General features: G+C 44.0%; 1 protein-coding gene across 1 annotated transcript in view; it reads right to left on the minus strand.

Annotated features, from left to right (window-relative positions):
• Positions 1-22,677, minus strand: part of frmd4a (FERM domain containing 4A) — a 169,353-nt gene extending 146,676 nt beyond the window's left edge. The window contains exon 1 of the mRNA XM_083762399.1: positions 22,614-22,677. The gene's annotated coding sequence lies outside the window, so the exon portion shown is untranslated. The remainder of the gene's footprint in view (positions 1-22,613) is intronic.
• Between the last annotated feature and the right edge of the window lie 1,945 nt (positions 22,678-24,622).

The raw sequence follows: 24,622 nt of genomic DNA on the forward strand, positions 1-24,622 counted from the left end.
TTTTTCATTTTCTCTATTTCTCCCTGTTTTGATGTGCTCGCTCTCTCTCTCTATCTCTCTCTCTCTCTCTCTCTCGCTCGCTCGCTCGCTCTCTGAGAGAGCAGCAGGAGCAGAAGGATGAGGTTATTAATTATACAGGTTACAGTTCCCTGGTCCACCCAGACACACATACACACACACGCGCGCAGACGCATACGTGCAGACGCACACTCGCACTCACACACGCACGCACGCACACACACGCACGCACGCACACACACAGAGTGCAGTGCACCGCTGCTCATTACAAAGGGCAGCAGCAGGTGATTCAGGGTCCCTGCTTTGCAGACAAGGACAAGGTGATCTATACAGGCTGTGGGTCGCGTCCATGTGACAGCATGCCTCCCCAACCGTCTGCAGGATATACTGCAGGACCTTCCACTAATCTACAGTTCATTACATCACCTGTGCTTAAGTGAAAAAAGACACAAAGGACATTGGTTCAACTACATTTAAAAACTCTGGTAGTTGTTCAGGTGCATGGCATAGCCTATGGGGCCCTTTGGGGGCAGACAGAAGTGATTTCCATAAAGCAGCACACTCTGGTGGACAGAGTGTGAAATGCAGTTTACTGCTAAACTGACTGATGGCTTTTAGATATTGGGATGAGAAATGGACTTTATAGCATGTTAAGATGGTTTTCTGTGTGTGTGTGTGTGTGTGTGTGTGTGTGTGTGTGTGTGTGTGTGTGTGTGTGTGTGTGTGTGTGTGTGTGTGTGTGTGTGTGTGTGTGTGTGCGCATGCGTGCGTGCATGTGCATGTGTGTGTGTGTGATGAAACAGCATGGGTTTTTAATATTTTGTCATACTACAGTATTGGCACTGTACACATACCGTACGCGTATGCACACATTCATGCATGTATTCATTTACACAAACACGTACACGGCAACTCCTGCCAGGATGCTAACACAAATTACATATACACAAAACTAAACATCTGTTTAGAGTGACACACAGTGCAACAATACACATTACACACCCTCGAGCTAAAGGGTCCCCAATATTCTGTAATGGCCATAGACAGATGCTCACGCACGCACGCGTTATAAATGTGATATATGTCATGTTTAATTGTTTTAACAGGCAGTAATGAGAGCACAGAGAGGGTCACTGAGACACATTTAGAATGATGTAAGTGCTCCACAGAGGGAGGATGAGCAACAGTCTGATTTCATATTTAAGACCAATTCAGTAGAATGGGACTTGTCCACAGATGGGATTGTCGTAACTGGACATAAATCTGGCAACCGCTGCTCGACGTTCATCACCAGCCAGGGGCCGACAGTTCTTATAGAGGCAGATTCAACACAATATTATGTTATTACTCTCACATGAGAGTTAGGGTTTCACTGATTGGTACAATTATACTTTATATTGGCAGATACATAAACAACTATATGACTGTTTTTGGAAACATCTAATCGGGAAAACTAGCACATTAGTGCATCCAAACAGAATGCAACATTAAATTAGTTATTCAGGAGTTTTATGGTCATTATCCTAACACTGGGGAGAATGTGTGAGCACTATTCAAGCAGAGCTGCCCTGTGTGTGTGTGTGTGTGTGTGTGTGTGTGTGTGTGTGTGTGTGTGTGTGTGTGTGTGTGTGTGTGTGACTGTGTGTGTGTGTGTGTGTGTGTGTAAACACTTTGCATAGTAGCAGTTAAGTGCTTATGAATTCTATAGCCATCAGCAGAATTCAGGTGTGAAATGCATGTGCAACTGTGAAATCTTAAATCATTGAATCTATCGTATTGCCATGAATGAACCAATTTCATCCATGTATCGTATCATCAACCATGTATCGTGATCTGCGTATCGTATATCGCTGGTAAAATGTATCGTTACATCCCTACTGTACTTGATATAGTCAGGCTTTGTGCTATAAAACCCAACGCAACAACTAGCAAGAAGCATGTTCACCGACGGTTGCTGGTTTAGGATAATACCTGACTGTTATATTTAATTTCTTTCAGATTATTAAAATAACATAAGATAGATAGATACAGTAGATTCTTTATTTATGTGTCATGCACCAGAGGTGCATCAATATCGCATAAAACTATAAAAATAAATGAACATGATGCAGTGTCTAAGACTCTCACATCCTGATATGCAATATCCCGTATTTTACAGTGCCCCCACTGTCTCCCCTTTCCTAGTGTCTATAGCCAGACCATCCACAGCTCCGCCAGAGCTATGGAGAGCGAGACTATCCTTTCCTCATCCTTCTTAATATTTAAATAAATTTATATAAATAGATGTGGGGGTGACCCTAACCCTAGCAATAAAAAAGTAATAATACAATACACAATATATATTTAGTTTAATTATACACAAAATGGCCCAAATATATTTTTGGATATTCCTTTGTGGAAATAAATATGTAGTTACTAGTTTGAATAGCCCACAATATCTAAGATAAGTCTATTTCCAGGATCTGTAATATATTGTAGTCCCCAGTCCCCAGGTATGGGTCACTTGGAGAGATATATCTATTAAACCAATGCTCCCCAGTTCCATATTTCCCTCCAAGGAGAAGCAATAAGACTAGTAAAGCCGGCTGGGATTGGAAGGGCGCCCGCGGCGCCACGGACCGCTGCCTCATAAAATCAAGAGCTGGAAATCAAAAATGGCATTACAGATTCCTCCATCCTCCTCAAAGTCCAATTTGCCATCTTCCCCTGATTTATTCCTCCTCTGTCCACACCTCCACCGTCCCTCCCTCTGCAATGATGTGCCATCCACCCACCCATCCACCCATCCATCCCTCCCTCCCTCCCTCTCTCTCTCTCCCTCCCTACCTCCCTCCCTCCATCCATCCATCCAGCATCAGTATATCTGTCCCCAGCCATGCGGCGGAGAGTGGCTGACAGTCCAACATCAATAAGGCTGCCTGATGGCAGCATGTGTCCATACGTATGTCTGGAACTGTCTGTGATTGTGGTGTATGCAGATGAGCTAGTTATGTGTGTGTGTGTGTGTGTGTGTGTGTGTGTGTGTGTGTGTGTGTGAATGTGTTTCTCTGTACATGCACACATTCAATATACTCATGCACATAGCAGAATTAGCGGGAAACAGCTCAATTTCCTCTGGCCCCGCAAGCGCTCTTTGCATGTAAATCATGAATTAGTCATTAGTGCAGCCAGGCGTAAAAAGTGCAGATGTAAAAATCGGTGCATGCTAATAGCCGCGCCAAAATTGAGAATGACGTTCCAACTTCAGTTCCAACTTCACCTAATGAAGCAGCTCTGTGACAACGTGCTCCATCACCAACAAAACGTCAACCATCATCCCTCACTTCTACGGGAAAGACATGAACAGGGATGTGCAAAAAAGCAATGCGCCGTGTGCTACTTTTTGACAGGCTTTTGCTCAAAGAAAGCTGCCCAAAATAACAGTTGGCTTCATTTGTAATTCTAATGGAGTCTGCAATCCCTCTGTGCATGGGAGAAGGTCGAACCTGGAGCACAGCAGATGCTGTCGATACATATACTGTATTGTATTTTGTGTGTGTGCGTGTGTGTATATGCGCGTGCATATGTGTGTGCCATGTGTGTGTGACTCTGTGTGTGTGTGTGTGTGTGTGTGTGTGTGTGTGTGCGCGTGCGTGCGCGCGTATGTGCGTGTGTGTCTGTGTGCCTGCATGCGTGCCACGCCCCTCCTTAGAAACTAGAACACAGATTACATCCTCCCTCACTTCTGTCTTTCTCCTTCTTATTCCTCTATTTTCCTCTATTTTCAACATCAAGGTCCATTATTTATTCACCATTTGATGACATTTAGTCTCGTCTCTCAGACCCAAAACCCTGAATATTTAGTCGTCATTGATCAAAATAACAATTCTTCTACATTCAATGAAGTAATGCAGATGTTTCAAGTTTCACGTTTATTTGAAAAACATCATTGCATAACAATATGAATTATGATGTTTCTTACATTTTGAGACACAAGAGGACCACTCTATTAAAAATGTTTAAATAAATCAATAATAATCAACTATCAGACAATGCTATAAAGTTTCTATTATTCTGGTAAAGCTTGTACGCTCTGGGGAGGAACGACATCTGGTGCCTTTTTGTGTGACTCACAGGTTGTGTGAAGCCACGCGTCAAAACAGCCGCCTCCATTATTTTCAATGAACCTATCGCACACCGGCAGCGTCCAACGCACGCTGGCGCCTCGCCTGGCGCGCCGATAGAACCAGTTCTATTTTCCAGGCGCCGCCGCACGGCAACGCGTCACGCCGCGTCGGACGGAGCCGGTGTGTGTTGGGCTTGAGTGTCCTCCCGTTTCGTAGTGTGTAGCGACTTGTATTTGTAGACAGGCTCTGGATCATTGGACTGAATTCCCTTAGAGTTGTCTCCTCTCTCCTCGCCTCCAGAGTGGGGAAGGAGTTAGTTGAGAACATACGATGAAACCATATGGACCCATATATGGGTTCATTTGTTTTCAATTTATGCTCTCAAGAGTTAAAGATCTATAAGGGTCCATTTGGTTACCAACTATCCATCATTCAGATGGGGACGACCTGGAACCCCCTCAAGGACCACTGGTTGAAAAGCCCTGCTCTATAGTTAAGTTCCCCCATGGCCTCGGGACAATGTTGCTACCAGATCAGCTCATGTTCAGCCAATCCGATCTGAACGATCCTGCTGTGAAGTCTGCTCTCCTGATGTGAAAAGGTCACAGTGCCTCTATAAGGACGGGCGGGGTGGGGTGTTGAAAGGTCACAGTGCCTCTATAAGGACGGGCGGGGTGGGGTGTTGAAAGAAGGGCAAAACATGGCAAAGAAAGAAGTCGGTGTCCATCTGCGGACGGAGGAAGAAGAAGAGCCGAATACGGAACAGAGGAGGAGATGCTGTGACAGATGGAGGTAAGAGATGATGGGAGCCTCCCATTTCCTCTTTCTGCGTGTGTGCGGCTGCAAGTGTGCGCACACACCTGTGCATAATGGCTGTGTCAATCTGGCGATAGGGTGATGTATGATACCTGCTCACTCCAGGGTCACCTTTTGTATAGCAAAGGTGACACCGCTAACCCGCAGCTCATTCATCAACTGTTAAGTGTGTGTGTGTGCACTGTGTGTGTGCGTGCGTGTCCACATGTGCATGTGTGTACAGAGGATCCAGAGTGTAAGAATGGACCTTCATTTTTGCACTATGTGACTCTGTCAAAGTGTTTTACTAGAACAGTGCCTGTTGGGGGGTGATCAGATGTGATCAATTGGCTAATAAATGGCGGGGTCGCGCATCATTGTGATGTCAAAACAGGCCAGCTCCATATATGGAGATCTAGGGGTGATCTGGATTTGGTCCCTGTGATGTCAGAACAGGCCAGCTCCATATATGAAGCTATATTTTGTGCACCCCCTGCGGTGGGGTGGAACGCTTGTGTCAAATGTGAAGTCGGTGGGGCGAACGGTTTTCGAGTTACATGCATGGATTACAGACGTACTGTACACATGAGAGACGTGGTGCATTTTGTAGATAGATTGTGCACGTCTGCTTCAGAGAGAGAGGGGAGAGTTGATTTTGTACAATTGAATGTGAGTGGAATTGCTGTTCAGATTTTCTAAAGACAAAAAATGATTGTAGAGAAGCTCTGGGGCACAATGATGTAATTATATCCTAGAGTCAATATACATAATAGGCCACTTTGGAGGCCCTTTTCATCTCATGGTGTCCTATTTCACCAGTGACACTGAAAGCTCTATACTTTGGCATTATAAGATAAATAAATACAAAAATATATAAATATAACACGTCACAATGTGACACGCTTTGGACTTGTATAACATGCTACTTTTGGAAATTAAATAACAAATTGAATTGAAAATGTGCAGAATGTGCTGCAAATACAGTTGAGCTATAAGACTTCCATGTGAATTTCATGTGTGTCAACTGTGCTGAGCCGTGTACATGTATGTGCATGCACGCACGCGCGCACACACACACACACACACACACACACACACACACACACACACGCACACGCACACACACACACACACACACACACACTTTCCATACTTTTAAATGATAAAAAAGGGGGAAATATGCCCTCTGAATGATGGCAGCCAATGAAGCAGAAAATCTGCTCCCTGTGTGTTTCCATGACAACACCTAACATCAAGTCACAGTGCGTCACTGGTTTGATCGTTTGGTCGCTCAATTGGGTTCTGATTGATCTCGAGGTTCACGCCTCTTCAGGACAAGAGTACATTTGACACGCTTGACAACGTGGGGGGGGGGTCTTGACACACACACGCAAGTACACATGCGCACACACACACACACACACACACACACACACACACACACACACACACACACACACACCCCGATATGACCTCTGTTGAGATCAGGGCTCAAATGCGACATGCCACATCTTCAAACAGGGACGGAGATGAGAGGAGAGAGGCAGCTTCAAACAGGGACCAGTGGGACGGTCTGTCTCTCTACATGGCCTCCCACCACTCCAACACACCACATCAACCCGTCATTAGGAACCTCTAGCTTGGCTACCATCTTCAAACCCCATGCATGTATCTCGTTAGGACAGTGAACTGTGTTCCAACATACTATATGTACGACACACACACATCTTCACAGATTGTGTGTATGCAGCAACATGTTATACTTGGTCAGTCCAGCTGCAATAATGACCAATGCCCATGAGAAGCCAGTGCTAAATATAGAAGATGCTCCCATATCTTATAGAATGCCCTGTATAGAGCGTCGCAGTCCCCCTACCAGGGCCCAGGAAATGATTCTCCGTTCATTTTCCTCATAGACATTTCACAAAGTATTTATTTAAAGACCTTTTAAGCCTCGTACAAAGCCAACTCTTGTCGTGACAAATCATGAACAAACACATTGTTTTGGGCCGAACAAATAATTAGAAAGAAGAAAAAAACGTTACAACACTTTTTTTTGTTGTTTTTCTTCTTTGTAATTATTATTTTTGGTCCAAAATATTGTGTTTGTTGTCATGATTTGTCACGACAAGAGCTGGCTTTGTCCGCGGCGTAACCAGGCATCTTTAAATAAATACTTTGTGAAATGTAAAATGCATTGGGAATCATTTCCTGGGCCTGGCGTCATCATGAAAGGGGGCGGGACTGCGACGCTCTATTGTGACCATCATGGTTTCCTCGTGAGCTGCAGACAGTAATAATGGGGGAAGTTGAACGGAGACACATACGTACAGTATGCCTGGAATGCTCGACAAAGGTCAGTTTCGTCAGGTTCACGTTTTGCATGTTTCGTTTTTATTTACAATTTTACATTGTAAGTAATCAGAATGCACTGAACCACACACTGAGGTACATACCATGAGTTTGTCTTAACCCATTTCGACCTGAGGTTGATTCTACAGTACAAATGTCTTCTAAATCCTGTCAGCTTTCTAAAAAACCTGTTTCTACTTTCTGTTACTTTCTATGTCAGTGGTTCTCAAACTATTTCATGTCAAGAATTATCTGTATCTTCACAGGTAGAACGAGCCCTCTCTTTGCAATTATCTAAGAAACAAATTTCTATTTTCTGTGACGTATTGAATTCCTACTCATCTATATCCTCTCAGATTACTAAGCAGTCCTGGGAAAAAGATCTGGACGTCTCTATTCATGATGAGGGCTGGGCAGATATGTGGGCCAATGCGAAACAGATTTCAGTTTGTAACCGAACTAAATCCATCCAGTTCAGAATATTACATCGTATACATATAACTCCTGCTCTCAAGAACAAAATGGATGTCAGTGCGTCCCCATTTTGCTGGTGCAAGACAGAGATTGGTAGTTACGTTCACTGTCTTTGGTCCTGTGTGAAGCTTCAGAACTATTGGTATGACATTGTGTCAGAACTCTCTGTTATTTTTGGTGTCTCGATCGATTTAGATCCGTTGTGTCTTTTACTTGGTCTCCCGGATGTTCATGTCATTGATGTCAAGCATAAGAGGTTGTTCAACTTATTAACGTTTGCTGCTAGGAAAAATATTCTTTTGTTTTGGATCAAGGATGTTGCTCCATCAAAGAAATCATGGCATAACATTATAATGGGCTGTATTCCTTATGAATACATTACATGCATGTTGCATTCTAAATTGGACACTTTCTACAAAATTTGGGACCCTTATTTGAATCATATTGGAACCACACTGTCTGCCACGATACTTGGAGGTTTTCCGTGCCAACCTTAGATATCTTATATGCCAGCATTCTTCCCTAGTGGTTGCTCTGCTTTGGGGCGGGGGCTTGTCTGCCCTTTGGGTATGGGGGGGTGGTCGCCCGGGCAGGGGTCTCGATGAGTTGCGTCGGGGCCGCTTCTTGGGGCGGTGGCCCTGCCGCCTGGAGGGGTGGCGGTTGCCGCCTTTGAGTGGAGCATGCATAGGTCTGCTCTTGTAATGATTTGGTGCCTATGATAACTGTTGTCTGCCTTTTTAATATATGTATTAATGTACTGTATGGATGTATTCCCTGATTGGGAGTCTATGAAAATTCGAAAGTCACTTGTCATTATGGTTCATTGTCCTTGTCATGTCTGTGTATATTCAATCTTTTTATTGTCTCCACCAGGCCGAAGGCATGGGGGGAGAGTATGTTTTGCACTCCGTCCGTCCGTCCGTCCGTCCGTCCGTGTGTCCGTCCGTCCGTGTGTGTGTCCGTGAGCAACTAATCTCCGGCACCGTTAACCTGGTCGATGCCAAATTTTGCACACACACTCCCTGGATGCCAACGATGAACCTCTGCCCCAAAATTTCCAGAACGGCCTGTTATAGCGCCACCAGGAGGCCGCTTTGTGCAAAACAAGTTTTTGCACAGTACACCTACAGATTTCTCAGACTCCTGATTGGTTAAGATTGGCTTCCAAAGTTCACAGGAGTGCTCAGTTTCAAACAAAATGCTGCAAATCATGAACACATCGCGTGATTTCCGTGAAATTGTGCACGCACATTCCCACTAGGCCGAGGAAGAAATGCCACATGAACAATTTCAACTCAGCCTCAAGGTGGCGCTATAACTGGCCGAAAAGTGTTTTTACCTCTAATTTACTTTTGTTGCCCTTTTATCCAACCACCAGATGAAGGCAAGCTGCAATGTCCTACATTCCTATCCTGGTGGAGACCTGTGCCCAGAAGGGCACTTTTTCTAGTTTATAATAGTGTTGTGCCTGAGCTGTTTTTCTTTTCTTTTCTTTTGTTTGTTATTATGTTCTTGTTGTGTATGTTTGTTTGTCTTTAAAAACCAATAAATATACTTTATATAAAAATAAAAATTAAATAATTATCTGTATCTGGCTGCCGACCCCCATCTAAAGATATGTTGTTCCAGGGACCCCACAGAAGCAAAGAATTGAGTTAAAATGTTCACTCTGCAAGAAAATATATTGAAAGATTTGCGCCACATTTTCACAATTTTTCAACAGCTAAAGTATAACATAATGCTTTAAACACCAAAAGGGGTTCCTTTTCAGTGCTGCTAAATGCACGCAGTGTGACACATGTGCTTTCCTATCCCACGGCGAAAACCAGCACGTCTTCACTTCACTGAAGAAACATTTTATCCAACCCTTTCTTTCTCTCTCCGCTGTGTCGGACAGTCGGACACTATGAGGTGGGGGGGACGCCTCAGTACAGTACACATACAATTTACCCTGGGTGTGCCACCGATGTGTGGCCATTCGCTGCTACATGTGAAGGGCACAATAATGTGTTTACAAACACAGCTGAAATATGGAGTGGAGGCCGTCAACGCTCGCAATTTAATTATTATTATTGGCGTCGTCACGCAATCTAGAGTTGAGCGGCAAAATTCTAGTCTAGTACATATACTGCATATGACTGACTTTGCCCTTTAAAATATTCCCAGGTTGCCTGCTGTGTATAATTAACATTGTGTGTGTGTGTGTGTGTGTGTGTGTGTGTGTGTGTGTGACTGTGTGTGTGTGTGTGTGTGTGTGTGTGTGTGTGTGTGTGTGTGTGTGTGTGTGTGTGTGTGTGTGTGTGTGTGTGTGTGTGTGTGTGTGTGTGTGTGTGTGTGTGTGTGCGTGCGTGCATGCGCGCTGTGTGAGCTTGACTGTGATAATTCAACTTGGTTGGTCACTTTGATGGAGATTGAATATTGGCTGTCACACTGTGGTGAGGCAGTGCTACCACCGTGCCACTCTTCACTGGCTGATTGGCTAGAATTGGAAAGAGGCAAGCCCGCCGCAGGAGGTCCTATAGCCTGGTCACTCTGTCCTCATCATCTCCCGTCACTAGGTTTGGTGTTGATTGAAGTGTGATGAGGGTACGGTGATATGAGTGTGTTATAGGGGGGATGAGGAATCAGGGTTTTTGGGGTATAGAATCAGTGTGTTTGTGTGTGCACTTTTCTGTCCAAGCCCTTGGCTATGTGTGTAGTGCCTCCATCTGCTAGCATAACCAAGGACAGCTGGACACTAGTGTGCACACACAGACACGCACAAACAAACACAAACACGCTCCCCCACCCACACACACACACACACACACACACACACACACACACACACACACACACACACACTCTCTCTCTCTCTCTCTTTCTGTCACATACATATTTGCCTATAGGCAATTAGGCATTCTCTCATACACAGCCTACAGTAGCCTACACACCAATGACATGCACCACGAACACCCTGAAACACAGGAGCTAAATGTCTAGTAGACACGACTCAAGTGGCACCGATGTTGAGAAGAGCAGGTCAAGGACAGAAGGAAGTGGAGGAAGTGAGTGAGGAGACGAGAAGAGGAAGGGGCCCTGGAGAATGCATCTCTGCGTGTGTGTGTGTGTGTGTGTGTGTGTGTGTGTGTGTGTGTGTATGCGCGTGCGTGCGTGAGTGTGTGATTGGACTGATAAACTATTGACAGGGTTAATCCCTTGATAACTACTCTCTATTGATCCACTAAAAGAGACTAAACTGACCAGGGAGCTAATAACCCCCCCCCCCCCCCCCCCAACAAACACACACACACACACACACACACACACACACACACACACACACACACACACACACACACACACACACACACACACACACAGTCACACGTTCACACAGGATGTGAGTGAAGCTACAGTATCCCAGTGCTCCACTGACCTATATACATACATTACATACCATGGTGCTACCACCAAAAGACCCTCAGAACATGTGTTCATAGGCTACAGTATACAATCACACCCGTGTGAAGTGAGGGGCGCTCTTATCATCATACGTCATCATACATCATCTCATTCTGGCCAATCACAATCTGCGTCCTCACTTTTGCCTTCAATGTTTTTGTTTACACACTTTTGTCTTCAATGTTAGTTACACTCAAGACCCTGCTACCGCTGCCACCCTTAGATCTCCATATATGGAGCTGAGTGCGTGCGTGCGTGCGCTACCCTCTGTCTCTCCTCCTGTATGGACAGAAATAGCAGTCAAAGTCAAGCAACGTGGTTGAGACAGAGGCGTATGTCTACTTTGCATCCGAGCATAGACATGGTAACGCCCCGTCTGCCTCTGATTGGCCTACCGACACTGCCCGTCTTGACTCTCCTCCGAGATGCGAGGTTTAGTTACTCCGTGGAGGGAAATAATACAAGAGAATGACAGCTTGACACGTGCGACAGAATGCATCCTTGTAACTAACTTGTACGTTTTATTTTTGTAGAAGAGGCAAACTATATTGTTCATGCCGTTTGCTTTGATTGAATAATAGATTGAACACACGTGTACATTGTACTATGATTTGATTTGGATGTGTTAATAATACTATTATACTAAAAAGGATAAAGATGAAGGGAAAATAGGCCTTTTTACAGTACAATAATGTTTCAAGTTTACACAGACAGACAGACAGACAGACAGACAGACAGACAGACAGACAGACAGACAGACAGACAGACAGACAGATAGATAGATAGATGTTATGGTTCACTAGAAGACACAGTAGTCGTGTGTTGTTTGTGAATGCGGCCAGAGTGCACGTGTGAGTTGGAACAGAGAAAGGTCATTAACTTCCACTCCTCAGAGGACGGAGTACCTCCGCCCTGTAATCACGCTCTTCGGTGCAACCACACAGAGCATGGGAACATAGATGCACAGCTCACTGAGGCTTGTCTTATCCCGTTTCCCTGCCTGGCTGGCCATTACTGTCATCTTACATAAATAAACCGGGAGGCAGAGAAAAGCTAGAAATAGCGACTGAGTTGAGTTGCAGAAAAAGGGACAACATGCTTTTATCCTGCATCCACTAGCTGGATCCAGCCTTTGTTCTGAAGCAAATTAAGGCTTTCATGAATATCATGCAGCTGAACAAAAGTTGTGTATTGCAGTGCAACGCTCTCATTTCACTAAACCTCAATTACTCTCCCAGCTCTCTCTCTCTCTCTCTCTCTCTCTCTCTCTCTCTCTCTCTCTCTCACACGTTCCTTTTAATTTCTTGCCAGCTGAAAGGAGGACAAAAACTTGACTTTGCAAACAATTCCTCTGTGGGGTGGAACCAAAGTGCTGCAGTATGAGCCAGTGTGCAGTGAAAGATGGAGGGACTTTTACAATGAGGCACCACACGAGTACAACAGCTATACTAAAACCCACTGGCGCCCTATACAGCAGCCTCAGCACTATTTTCCCATGTCAGAGCGCTAAGGATTAGTCATGATGCTGCTATTGCAAGCCATTGGTATTCCGAGTCTCTTATCTGGCGGGCGAGGTCACCTTTTACAGAGTTCCCCAAGGAAGACCTTACAGCATATACTGCTCTACTTCAATGTGAAGACACAACCATCCCCTTCCCTCTTGAAGTATGCAAGAATGTTTAACAGTTGAGATAGAGTATTATCTTGCACTGTGAATGTGGAAAAAAGAAAATCAACAGTAGTTAGTGATAATCCCCCCAAAACTTTGAAAGAGGACATAGAGCAATGATTGAATAACATTAATCTTCTGAAATTACTTTGCTGTCAGAATAGAGATTTTGGGGGATTGCGCTGTCACTGCGAGGCGTGTGAATGAACCTCAAGTATGGCTGCTGATGAAGATAAATGCAAAAGTCAGTTCAATGTTGGTTGAGTTTCCCATGGCTGTCAGGCTGGATCGGGCTGCGTCTGGCCGGGACGGCAGACAGCAGCACAGATAGGAGCAGCTGGGCTTGACTCCATGCCACACAGTATCTCTGAAGCCAAGTCAATCCCCCAAAACAGCCCTGCTAGCTCTTCTCCTTGGATTAGCTCACTATGCAGGCCACCAATCTGCACACGCCACTTACTGCACGCATGTGAGCTGCCAGACACACAGCAAGCGACAGGACACAGACTGGACAGACAGGCAGACAGACAGACAGACAGACAGACAGACAGACAGACAGACAGACAGACAGACAGACAGACAGACAGACAGACAGACAGACAGACAGACAGACAGACAGAGGTTGTATATCCTCCTGTATCCTACAGAGTTTCTCTGTAATGCCAAAATGAACATTTGTAATGAAACTACAAAATGATGGTGATCAGTAGGTGTGTGAGAAGATACTAGTCGTGTGTGTTCACACCATCAGGGCATCCCAATGGATTAACCACCCCAGTACCGCTCAGTCATTTGATTTTGAGTATCTGCGGATTCCAATTTTTCTCGATCCTTTTTTTTAATTTTTTATAGAACACGTTTAGGCTATATAACAATATCCAAAATCATAGACAATATCCAGTCTAATATCCTGATATGGATAATACAGTAATATTGATACTAGTAATGTACCGATCATGTTTTTGTTTGCTTCCAATCCGATTCCGATCATTTGAAAATAACGTGATCAGCCCCGATTTAAGATCACGTGATTGGTTCCGTATTTGCCATATTATTATACTCGAGTATCCATGCCCCTTCAGATCATTCACTTAAGTTTGCTAGTTGTATGAGAACTCAAAGAGAGAGAGAGACCGCCATGGAATGTTTATATGCACATCGATATCAGTGTACCGGTGGAAATGGTACTTCTCTGTACCTTCAATGAATTAAAACAGGGAGGTGTGAGGTTGGAGGTGGTCGACACACAGGAGAACCAGGTGGTTCTGACTTTCATTCTGACAGGATGGAGAGAAAGAGCACCATGAGAGAGAGAGAGTGCGTGATGAATACGTAACAAAACAACATTAATCATCCGTGTGACAAACCTGCAAGAACTGAACACAGAAGAGAATCACCCATCCCTTCTCTCTTCTGCTGCCCTCCTTTCCTTGTTAATTTCTTTCCTTTCCTACCTTTCTGTTGTCTCCTAAGACACTAGAAACCATGAAACATCAACCAAACTGCAATCACCGTCCATCACACCTTTACACCTTCACATCTATAACCTTTAGCTTAGCTCTGCTTATTGCAGCTCTGCTTACAGAGTAAGTAAATTGCACCCCACTGCCCCTGCGGACTCTGTCTGTAATTGATTTATCACAAGCATTAATGGGTAGACACAATTTAAAGTCACGACAGGAGCTAACACCTTTTTTTTTTAATCTCCTAGTGGAAGGAACACACGTCAGGGTGTTACCATGGTGCTGATGAATGTCACACACGGGCACCAAGAAAACACTTGACGTGTGTTATAGTGACAGGCTCACATTTATCAGCATCCCTATCCCTACATACAAAAGCACAATGACACCCGTTCACTGTTGTACAGTAGGTTTAGAGAAGTATAGGCTGATGTGGAAGGGGTCAGGGCTGTGGCACATGCAAATATAGAGAAGCCTGTCTGTGTATACAAGAACAATAGTACAGCCAAAGCCCTGTCTCTTTTGCAAGCATTCACCCCATTCACTTTGGATGCTGAAAGCCCAATTCCTCCTCCCTTGCACCTCTTTCTCCGCTGTCCCCCCTCTCTGTATCCCAAATAAATAGGCTGATAGTTGTGCTTGTACTAAAGGGAGATGGGCACCACTCTGAAACACTGAGTCAATCTTTCAAAGGAAGCCCTTGTTGGTCGGTGCACAAATGCATCGGGCAATTCGCACATATTCATGGGGCATGGTGAGCATACACATGATCATGTACGCACGCACCCATGCACGCACATACTGTACAAATGCACACACTATTTCAACACCGTGAATATGCTCAAAAACAGGAATCCAGTCCGTCTCAGAGACGGACAGGTGCAATTTCAGCTCTCAGTGCGTTGCTCATAGTGATCTCTTCTCTGTCTCCCACAGTGACACGCACATGCACACTCCCTGGCATTCTGCCTAATCGCCCCTAGCAACGCCGGCAACTTCTCAGCTCGACTTGTAGCATCACTACGGCGACAGCGGCATGGATGCATATATAGACTTCAGCAGTAGAAGCAGTAGCACCACCACCACCACCAACACAATACTCGTTCCCACACCGAGGCAGAGCAGAATCCCCACGCGATTATGGGGACGGTCGGTCACATTTGATTTCGTGCCATTTACGTTTGATGTCTCAGCCCACGCTTTCACCCTGCAGAGTGACTTGTCACAGCCGTAGAATAAGCTTCAGAATAAGCGTACAAGAAGAAACCAGTGATAATAAGCAAGTGGGGCAGTTCCCCGCCCAGGAGGCACACCTACCCGCGTCCTCATCGGGGAGAGGAGTCCCTCCATGGCTGACCGGAGGGTCGCTTGGTTGTGGTGCAGGTTCTCAAGGCGGTCTCGGAAATAATATAGATCCTTTTAGAAACGCGGTGTCATCCTCAAAAGCAGCATCTCTCCACCACACATGCTTTTCTCTGCCCTACCCCGAGGTCCCCGGCACACTGACAGGCTGTGTGTGTGTGTGTGTGTGTGTGTGTGTGTGTGTGTGTGTGTGTGTGTGTGTGTGTGTGTGTGTGTGTGTGTGTGTGTGTGTGTGTGTGTGTGTGTGTGTGTGTGTGCGTGTGTGTGTGTGTGTGTGTTCTCTCCCTCCTCCCTGACATGCACACAGGCACACACACAGAGGTGGGATCAGGAGGAGAGGGCAGTGCCAAATCTCCCACCCAGCTCCTCTCTCCTCCTATAGCGGTGGATCTGTCAGTGTCGGCTGGTTGGTGTATTCTCTGAAGCTCAGCTGTGTCCAGTACGCAGTCCACGGTATAGCTCTGTCTCTCCCTGGCTACTCTCTCTCTCTCCCTGGCTACTCTCTCTCTCTCTCTCTCTCTCTCTCTCTTCCACTTGTACCTCTCTCGCTCTCCCTCCCTGCCTCTCCTCTCACTGTGCCTCCAGCTACATTTGCTCCCTTTCACTGTGGCAAATGATCACAGGTCCCTTTCTTTCACAGCCCGGCTCCCCTGATAGTGTTTCCCCCTCTCTTCCATGCACCGTTCCTCTCTGTCTCTGTCTCAGTGTCTCTCTCTCTCTCTCTCTCTCTCTCGCTCTCTGAATTCTCTTCTCTGTCAGTGACTCTCCTCCTGTCTTTTCTGTGTTCCCGCCCTAGCCCTCAGCCAGGGGGCATCGAGAATGCATTTTATTGTGTTTACCCGTGTTTATGTGTGTGTGAGAGAGAAATAGAGACCGAGAGAGAGAGAGAGAGAGGAATAAAAGACAGAGAGAAAAGAAAGAGGAGAGGTTGCTCTCAGGGACACTATTGTGCCACTGGACAATAGTGGCTGGTTGAATGCCTAGCAACCTGATCACCCTCTATTCTGCTCAAAGACAGGGCATGACTCACACTCTCTAGTACACGCACTCATGCGCACACACACACACGCACGAGCGTGCATTGCATACATGTACAGGCATGCATGTATACGCACATAATAACTGTATGGCTACAGGTGTACCAAACCAATACAGTACATTATGCCCTGGGACATACACAGTTATGATGGTCTGGTACCATGTTCACATTGTTGGCTAAAGGTTTCTGCCATGTTCCATATAATACAACTGCACTACACTGACAATGTCTCTGTCTTTCTGTGGTTATATTTGAACACTCGCAGGAGTTCAATTCAATTACCAATCAGGTTGACATTGACATTATAACTGACCCAGTGTCTCAGTGACAGCTGTGAATGAATGTCCACAGTTTACATCCACAGCTAGGTCAGGTACCCGTAGGACCCCCATGTGAATGCCCATTCATTAACATCCAAGGATAACTGCCATTGGTTCTCTCTGCCGATGGCTTCTATTTCCCACAATATTCTAAAAACCACTGCACTCCATGTTCACAACATGACAGGTCCCTGCAGGTCCATTACATTACAATGTAAAATGCTGGGTGTTCATTTAACTTTAACTAAGGACATATCCCATAACATAACTTATGTAACTTCTGTAAAAATGGCCATGTAGGAAGTGTGCCACCAAATACTTGGCAAAACACTACGATTGAAATTATAATATAACATTAATATAAAAATAATGAATGTAATTTTTTTTTACCATTGATACCGATAAATATGAATATAAAGATGACAGTGAAGTAGTGACAATTAAAGGACTTTTAAGAAAAAAAAGAAAAGAAAAGAAAACAATTAACATTACCATTACTGCATCGAAAGTAATCAACAAACTATACCATAAAAACTAGTCAAACATTGGCCAAATTGTCAAATTATATAAGAAATAGACAGTTTTTTAAAATAACCGTTCTACAAGCTCACAACACATTGTGTTGCGAGGTGTTGTTTGTAGATATGCTAATTTCACAATATTACAATTCCAAGTGCTTGTCAGGGTGGGGGGGGCCCAGTTCCCAACTTATGATTATTTTGGGGGGCTCATATTGTTTTGCGACCACAGTGTTCCCACAGTGCGCCCTGTTGCTATATTATATGGACATAAATAAATAATGTGCAGTGATGTAAATAGGTTTTTGTGTGTATGAATGTGTATGGAGGACATTACAACACACATGCATTAATGCACCCCTGCTCTGAACCGCATCTCTGCGTTACCATGGTAACAACATCCACTGGGGGAGTGAAACAAGATGGAAGGACTCTGGCCCCTAAAGATAATAACACAATAAAACAGCAAAAGCTAAGCATTCCTCAGGTTTATCCTTCTATATCCGTGTCTGAGTGTAAAGTGTGCAATGGACTGGACCTTGGGATTACAGGTGATGGCCTCACCATGGTCCTCGCTGACTGCAAAGGGTCAATAGCAATAAGCCTTTGTACCGGGCATCAATCACCAGATAGAACGGTCTCTCTACTCGTTCTCTCTCTATCTCTCTAGCACACTCTCTCGCAGTCTTCCTATATATTTTTTTCTTTCTGTGTCTCTCACTCATCCTGTCTGTCTGTCTGTCTGACTGTCTGTCTGTCTGCCTGTCTGTCTGTCTCTCAAATTACTTTAGCCTGAATTCTCCATTCTGACCCAGATACCATCTACAAAAGGCATTCAATTAACCACACCGACTTAGCTCAGAAGACATCATCACCCTCATTAACTGTGCTCACACGTACGCACGCTCTCTCAAACGTACTCACAGGCGCATGAGCACGTGTATGCTTTTAACACAAGGTGATCTAAATAAATCACTCAGGAATAACCTTTCCCATTCAGAACTTCATTGATTTGATACTATTATGGCAACGACAGGTGATGGCGGCGCACACAGACACTGCAAATTGAGCTCTCCTTTTCTTCCCAAGGATTATGGAGATGTTTTTATTTATTTTTAAGTAAAGTAAATAGGTCTATAAAAATAAGCGCATATAACAGGGGTCTGTAACCTATTTTAAATGAAGTGCCATGTTTTTATTTTCTAGATAGTGAGTCTGCCATATCCAGATTAATTTTAATGACACCACATTAAAATAAAAAAACATATTTTGATTGTCCACAAATATAAAGTTCTTCCTTCTTTTTAAATATGTTCTTGCACATTGTTATAATGATCATTATATATATCCCCCTGCAGTGAGAGTTCATAGTTTTAATGAATGTGATGCATTGTGAGCTGGTATAGATCTGCTATTTTCAAAAGTAATCTTGGAGAACATTAATTTAATTTTTGGATTAGCCATCCTTAGTTGGGCAAATGCATTCATCTGGGGATCCTTGACATGGGAATGTGCTGTTTGAGGATCACTGGTTTAAACAACATTAGGAGAAAAGCCCAAATAACCACTTTAGAAACAAGAAAAGCAACCACAACTAGTACAACTAGTCAACTACCAATATTTACAAGCAACTTTACAGAAAAAGAAGCCGCTTATAATAAACAGACATGGCAACACTCCAGCAGCCTCCCAGAGCCGCTCAAGTGTAAAATCAAACAGTGCTTTTTGTGTTTATGAGGTGGTCAGACCCACGTCTAATCGTTATGCGCTGAGTGTTTTTAGGTCAAGGTGCTTAATAGCAAATTGCGCAAAGCGAAAATAATTAACATATGGACACTCCCACAATGCTAAAATATTCAGGAACGCCATATGCCTTTCATAATACGATTGTGCGCAGAGCGAGGGCAATTTATGTATTACCCCATTGTAAAACGGATCTTCAAAATGGCACCCACGGTATCATCTGATTCAACACCCATGGCAAACACATGGGTACGTTCACCCGAACAAACACGCATGTAGCCACGCAGTCACACACATTCACCCACACTCAGAGGGAAGATACCAACACTACATCAATTCCTAATTCCCTCTCACAGGCACTGATGCATGAATTGGATAAGATACATACAGTATTATAACCGGAGGTCTCCGTGGGAATACCTCAAATCTCATTATACCGATGACCTCTAACCCTGACTGACCTCAATAAAGCCAGAGCAGCCTGGCTTCCACCCCCACCTGTCCTGCTTTACCTACATCTAATTTCACTACGCTTGTGCCTTTACATTTTAACCCATTTAGACCTGAGGCCGATTGTAAAAACCTATGTTTCTATGTGGTTCTCAATACAGAATTATCTGTATTTGACTGCAGAGCCCCATCTGAAAATATGTAGTCCCAGGGACCCCCCAGAAGCAAAGATTTGAGTTAAAAACGTTTGCTGTGAATATATTAAAACATTTGCGCCACATTTTCACGATTATTCAAAAATAGCAGATCTACAAGCTCGTACTGCGGCACTCGGTGCTGCGCTATGAGCTTGTAGATCTGCTATTTTTCAATAATGCAAAAGTATAACACCAAGGTTCCCAATCCTGAATGAGTTAATCCTTAACACAATATCCCATTTTTATCTGATTTTCCTATAGTGTATACTGTATGGCTTGGCTCTTTTGAGTTGATAGGGAATAATGATACTTTTAGACCTTTTTGGCATCACTGTATACACATTTTAGATCTCTGTGTGTGTGTGTGTGTGTGTGTGTGTGTGTGTGTGTGTGTGTGTGTGTGTGTGTGTGTGTGTGTGTGTGTGTGTGTGTGTGTGTGTGTGTGTGTGTGTGTGTGTGTGTGTGTGTGTGTGTGTGGCGAGCCACAATGACATACAGACCCATACATCCCCATCACACATTACTGCTGACAGTGAATGTTAACCTGTCAGCGAAACACATGCATGCATATACAGCTTGCATGCACATGTGCACACACATACACGCACACGCACACGCACACGCACACACACACACACACACACACACACACACACACACACACACACACACACACACACACACACACACACACACACACACACACACCTGCCCTCCCCCCATGTCACCATAAAACTGCCACATAGCCATACGCAGGAAAGAGAATGGGTGGGTGAAATGGGTAGGTGATAACCATCACAATCACCGGACAATATACTTCACAGTGCAGCACGTACACCACAATAATATACTGCACATGCCGCCCAAATAATATCCCCTGCCACAAATCTCATATCTCTCCCCATCCCCCTTTTCGCCTCAATCCTTCTACCTCCCACACCGCGCAATTGCTCCCTCTCCTCCCCCACATATCCACAACGCTGTCACCACATACAGCTCCACCCCAAAATGAATGTCCCCCTCTATAGAGCGTCACAGTCCCGCCCCCGACGAGCGGCCCGGAAGACAATTTCCAATTCATTCCAATTATTTGTTGTTGTTTGTTTGTTTGTTTGTTTGTTTGTTTAGTTGTCACGCTCCGAGTAGGCTTAAAAGGTCTTTAAATAAATACTTTCTGTCTATGGGAAAGATTCATGGGAAATTCTCTTCCGGGCTGCTCGTCGTCATGAAAGGGGGCGGGACTGCGACGTCGCTATATACTTATAGTGCCCATGGACATCTGCCTGCAGCAGCGGCTCTATGCTAACGATCATGTGATGATACTTCTTTCAGTATTCTGGCAATAAGGTCATTCATAGAACTTTTAGACTTCAGTGTGTATACACGTGCATGTGTATTCCGTACATGACACTGAAAACCTCCCCATAGACAATGACGGAGGGGCGCCATCTCTGAGCCGACTGGGTGCATTACTAAGTTCTGACCAGTCATTGGTCCGACAACGACAACCTACCTCAAACCCTAACCTAACCATAGCAGCAAGCACGGAGCAGCACATGTTCGCCAATCTTAACGCATGTTCGCCAGCCAACCTTAATCCGGTCGTTTTCCGCATGTTGGTCAGAAAAGCGTACTACGGTAACCCGAGCCGACTCAGCCCCGTCCGAGTTGTAACCCGATATGGACAGAATAGTCAAACCCGAACTCACCCAGCCCGAACCAGCCACGGTGAAATAGCACTTCCGTACTAGTGAAAGCCACGCCTCCGTTGTTGTCAAAACAGCAGTCATGAAATACCGGTAGGCCTATGTACGGATTTTTTTGTTTTCTAGGCGCGTATACGGAATTGCATTTTTGTGCTATTTCGCCGTATTTCTGTGAGATGGTGTTGGCATAATTATATGTTTTGCATAAGTGAAAGTCAATTTGCACCAGTGCTATACTGACTGAGTGCCTGTGTATGTACATACAGTATGTACATACACAACTGAATGTGTGTGGCAGTAGTAATAAATAATAAAATTATAAGTATACAGATGTCATTTGTAGGTAGTATCACTTGTTGTCAACTATAATCTGCTCTCTAGACAGATGTGTTTTTTATATGATCCCATCCATGCATTATAAGCATAGTCTACTTAATTCTCAGTGTTAATTCATTCATTGTAAAGTATAGCCTTGAAAGCCAGCACTGTCATTCACACTCTGAAAAGTGGAACAACATGGGTACATTAACTCCATTATACATTTCTAGACTTCAAGGGACAGAAAATATTTCCTACCACTGACCTAACAATATTCAATAAGGACTGTTACGTCACAACACAACAGCGCCACCCAGTGTTCAACTTAAATCATGTGCGTCATGCCGACTGCCGTCATCAAATCATCGTCATCGACCACCAGCCTGTGCAAAGAAAACGGCACATGTAGACCTACTCAAACAGACCTCTGCCAACCTAAACAGGTGCCACTCTTAACAGCAGCAGCATTCTTTCTAACACTCTTTTGACAAGAGAGGAACGCAAATTATCATCATTGGTAACACGTGCTTGACGCTATAGCCAAGTAGTGTAAGCCTATAAACTCTATAGCCTATATGTGCAAAAGGTCTGAATCCAATAATTAGCAAAACCAGCAATGAAAAGTAAACCGTTTCTTACCTGCAGGAGTCTCTTTCTCACGTCGTTTGTCGTCCATTATAGGCATTATTCATCTATGTTTGACAAGGTCTGAAGCACAATTCCTAACTTATTCATTATAGACTCATATGGATCCATCATTTTGATTCATTTATAAACCGCTCGCTCAATTATCTACATAGGCTAGCGGCTAGCCTATATCCTCAAGAAAAAAACGTTTATTTCCTTTAATTTTGTCTAAGCAACACTGGGCGCAACGTGAGGTCTCTGACTCTCTGCACCAAACTGAACACTGAAGAACTGCTCTAGCAGATACTCATTAAAATGACCGCCACAAACAGCCAGCTGTAATCTGATTGGATTTTGATTGATTGATTGATTGATTGAAATGTAAGTAACAGTTTGCAGAATTACAGTAGGCTACATTTCAAGCACAAAATCAATACAAAGACTGTTAACTGTGAGTGGACGACCCAATTAAGCATTAGGCCTACACTTGTTTACAATTAAGAGGGTCCACCATCAATTCATCAAAACATTTAGAGACGTAGGCTACAGACACGTATAAACAGGAATTCATCATAGAGGAGGTAAAAATGGAAAATAAACATATACAGTGAGGGGGGGGGGGGGGATTCAGATTTTTTTACGGGGGCCAGACAAACCTCAGACCTGCGTGGCGTCCAGGTCCATGCAGTTCAATCAATCACGGGAATGGATTACAAATATAAAATGTATAGAAATTCCATGCTACGATTCTTTTTATTCATATTTAGCCTACATTTATAGGACATAATTAGATTATAATATAGGCTGTGAGAGCATATAAACTTTATACCCTTTTGCTAATGTTACTTAACATGGCTTTATAGCCTAACAACTTATCAAGAAGGCTGTATCTGTTGTAAATTGTTGGATTGTGTTGTAAATGTAGTATGTACAAAGATGACCTTTGCATTTCCAATGCAACTGTTACGTCATTCCATGGTGGGTGTGTTAAAAGACAAAAACTAAAAACGATTTAGACCTAATGTAATGTATAAAGTGATATTTAAAACACAACATTTTTGTTAAAAAATGTAAAGCTGTGTAGGCTGTTTGTTCATTAGGGGTCTCCTCATCTGCAGCTCTTAAAACCCTGCAGGATGTAAAAGCATGGCTGGCTTTAAACTTTTTCAACTTTAACGACGGCAAGACTGAAGTTATGGTGTTTGGGACGGTGGGACCAGCAACAATGTGTCTCCTCCCGGTGATAGGTCCCCTTGAGCCTTTCTTAACCCTTTTTGACCTGAGATCAGATTCTAAAAATGTCTTCTACATCCTGATAGTTTTCTGAAAAAGCCATGTTTCTATGTCAGTCGTTCTTTGATTTTTCAAAAATAGCAGATCTACAAGCTCATAGCTTGTAGATCTGCTATTTTTCAATAGCTAAAGCATAACATAATGCTAACACCAAAAGGGGTTCCCACCCAAAATGGGTCAACTGCCACCAATCTAGGCGTTTGTGAATATTTTATTAGGTAACATAATGTACAGTCAGGCATCTTTGTCCAAAAAAGGATCTCACCGAAGAAAGACCTTGCGGCCTTGTTTCCATTCGGGTCCTATCCACTCACACATGACATGAATAATAAGTTAACACAGTAACAGTAAGTGATATAACAATGACGTTAAAGTCGACTCTGATCTAAAAATGGACAAACAGGTTAATGAAACAGTCAGAAAGAGCTTCTTGCATAGATTAAATCTTGTCTTTCCCGCTCTGTGTTCAAAACTGTGATCCATGCCTTTATGACATCCCTCCTCGACTACTGTAATGCCCTGTATATTGGAGTCAACCAGGCCTCCATCTCTCGCTTACAGTTAGTCCAGAATGCCGCCGCACGGTTGCTTACAGCCAGGTACACGTAAGCGAGACCATATTAGTCGTGTACTATAGCCTCCCTCCATTGGCTTCCTGTGCGATACAGGATTGATTTCAAAGTCTTGCTTTTTGTTTTTAAATGGAATTGCTGAAACCTTATGTTCCC

The sequence above is a fragment of the Protomyctophum parallelum genome, assembly GCF_964188405.1.
Source record: "Protomyctophum parallelum genome assembly, chromosome: 4".
Taxonomy (NCBI): Eukaryota; Metazoa; Chordata; class Actinopteri; order Myctophiformes; family Myctophidae; genus Protomyctophum; species Protomyctophum parallelum.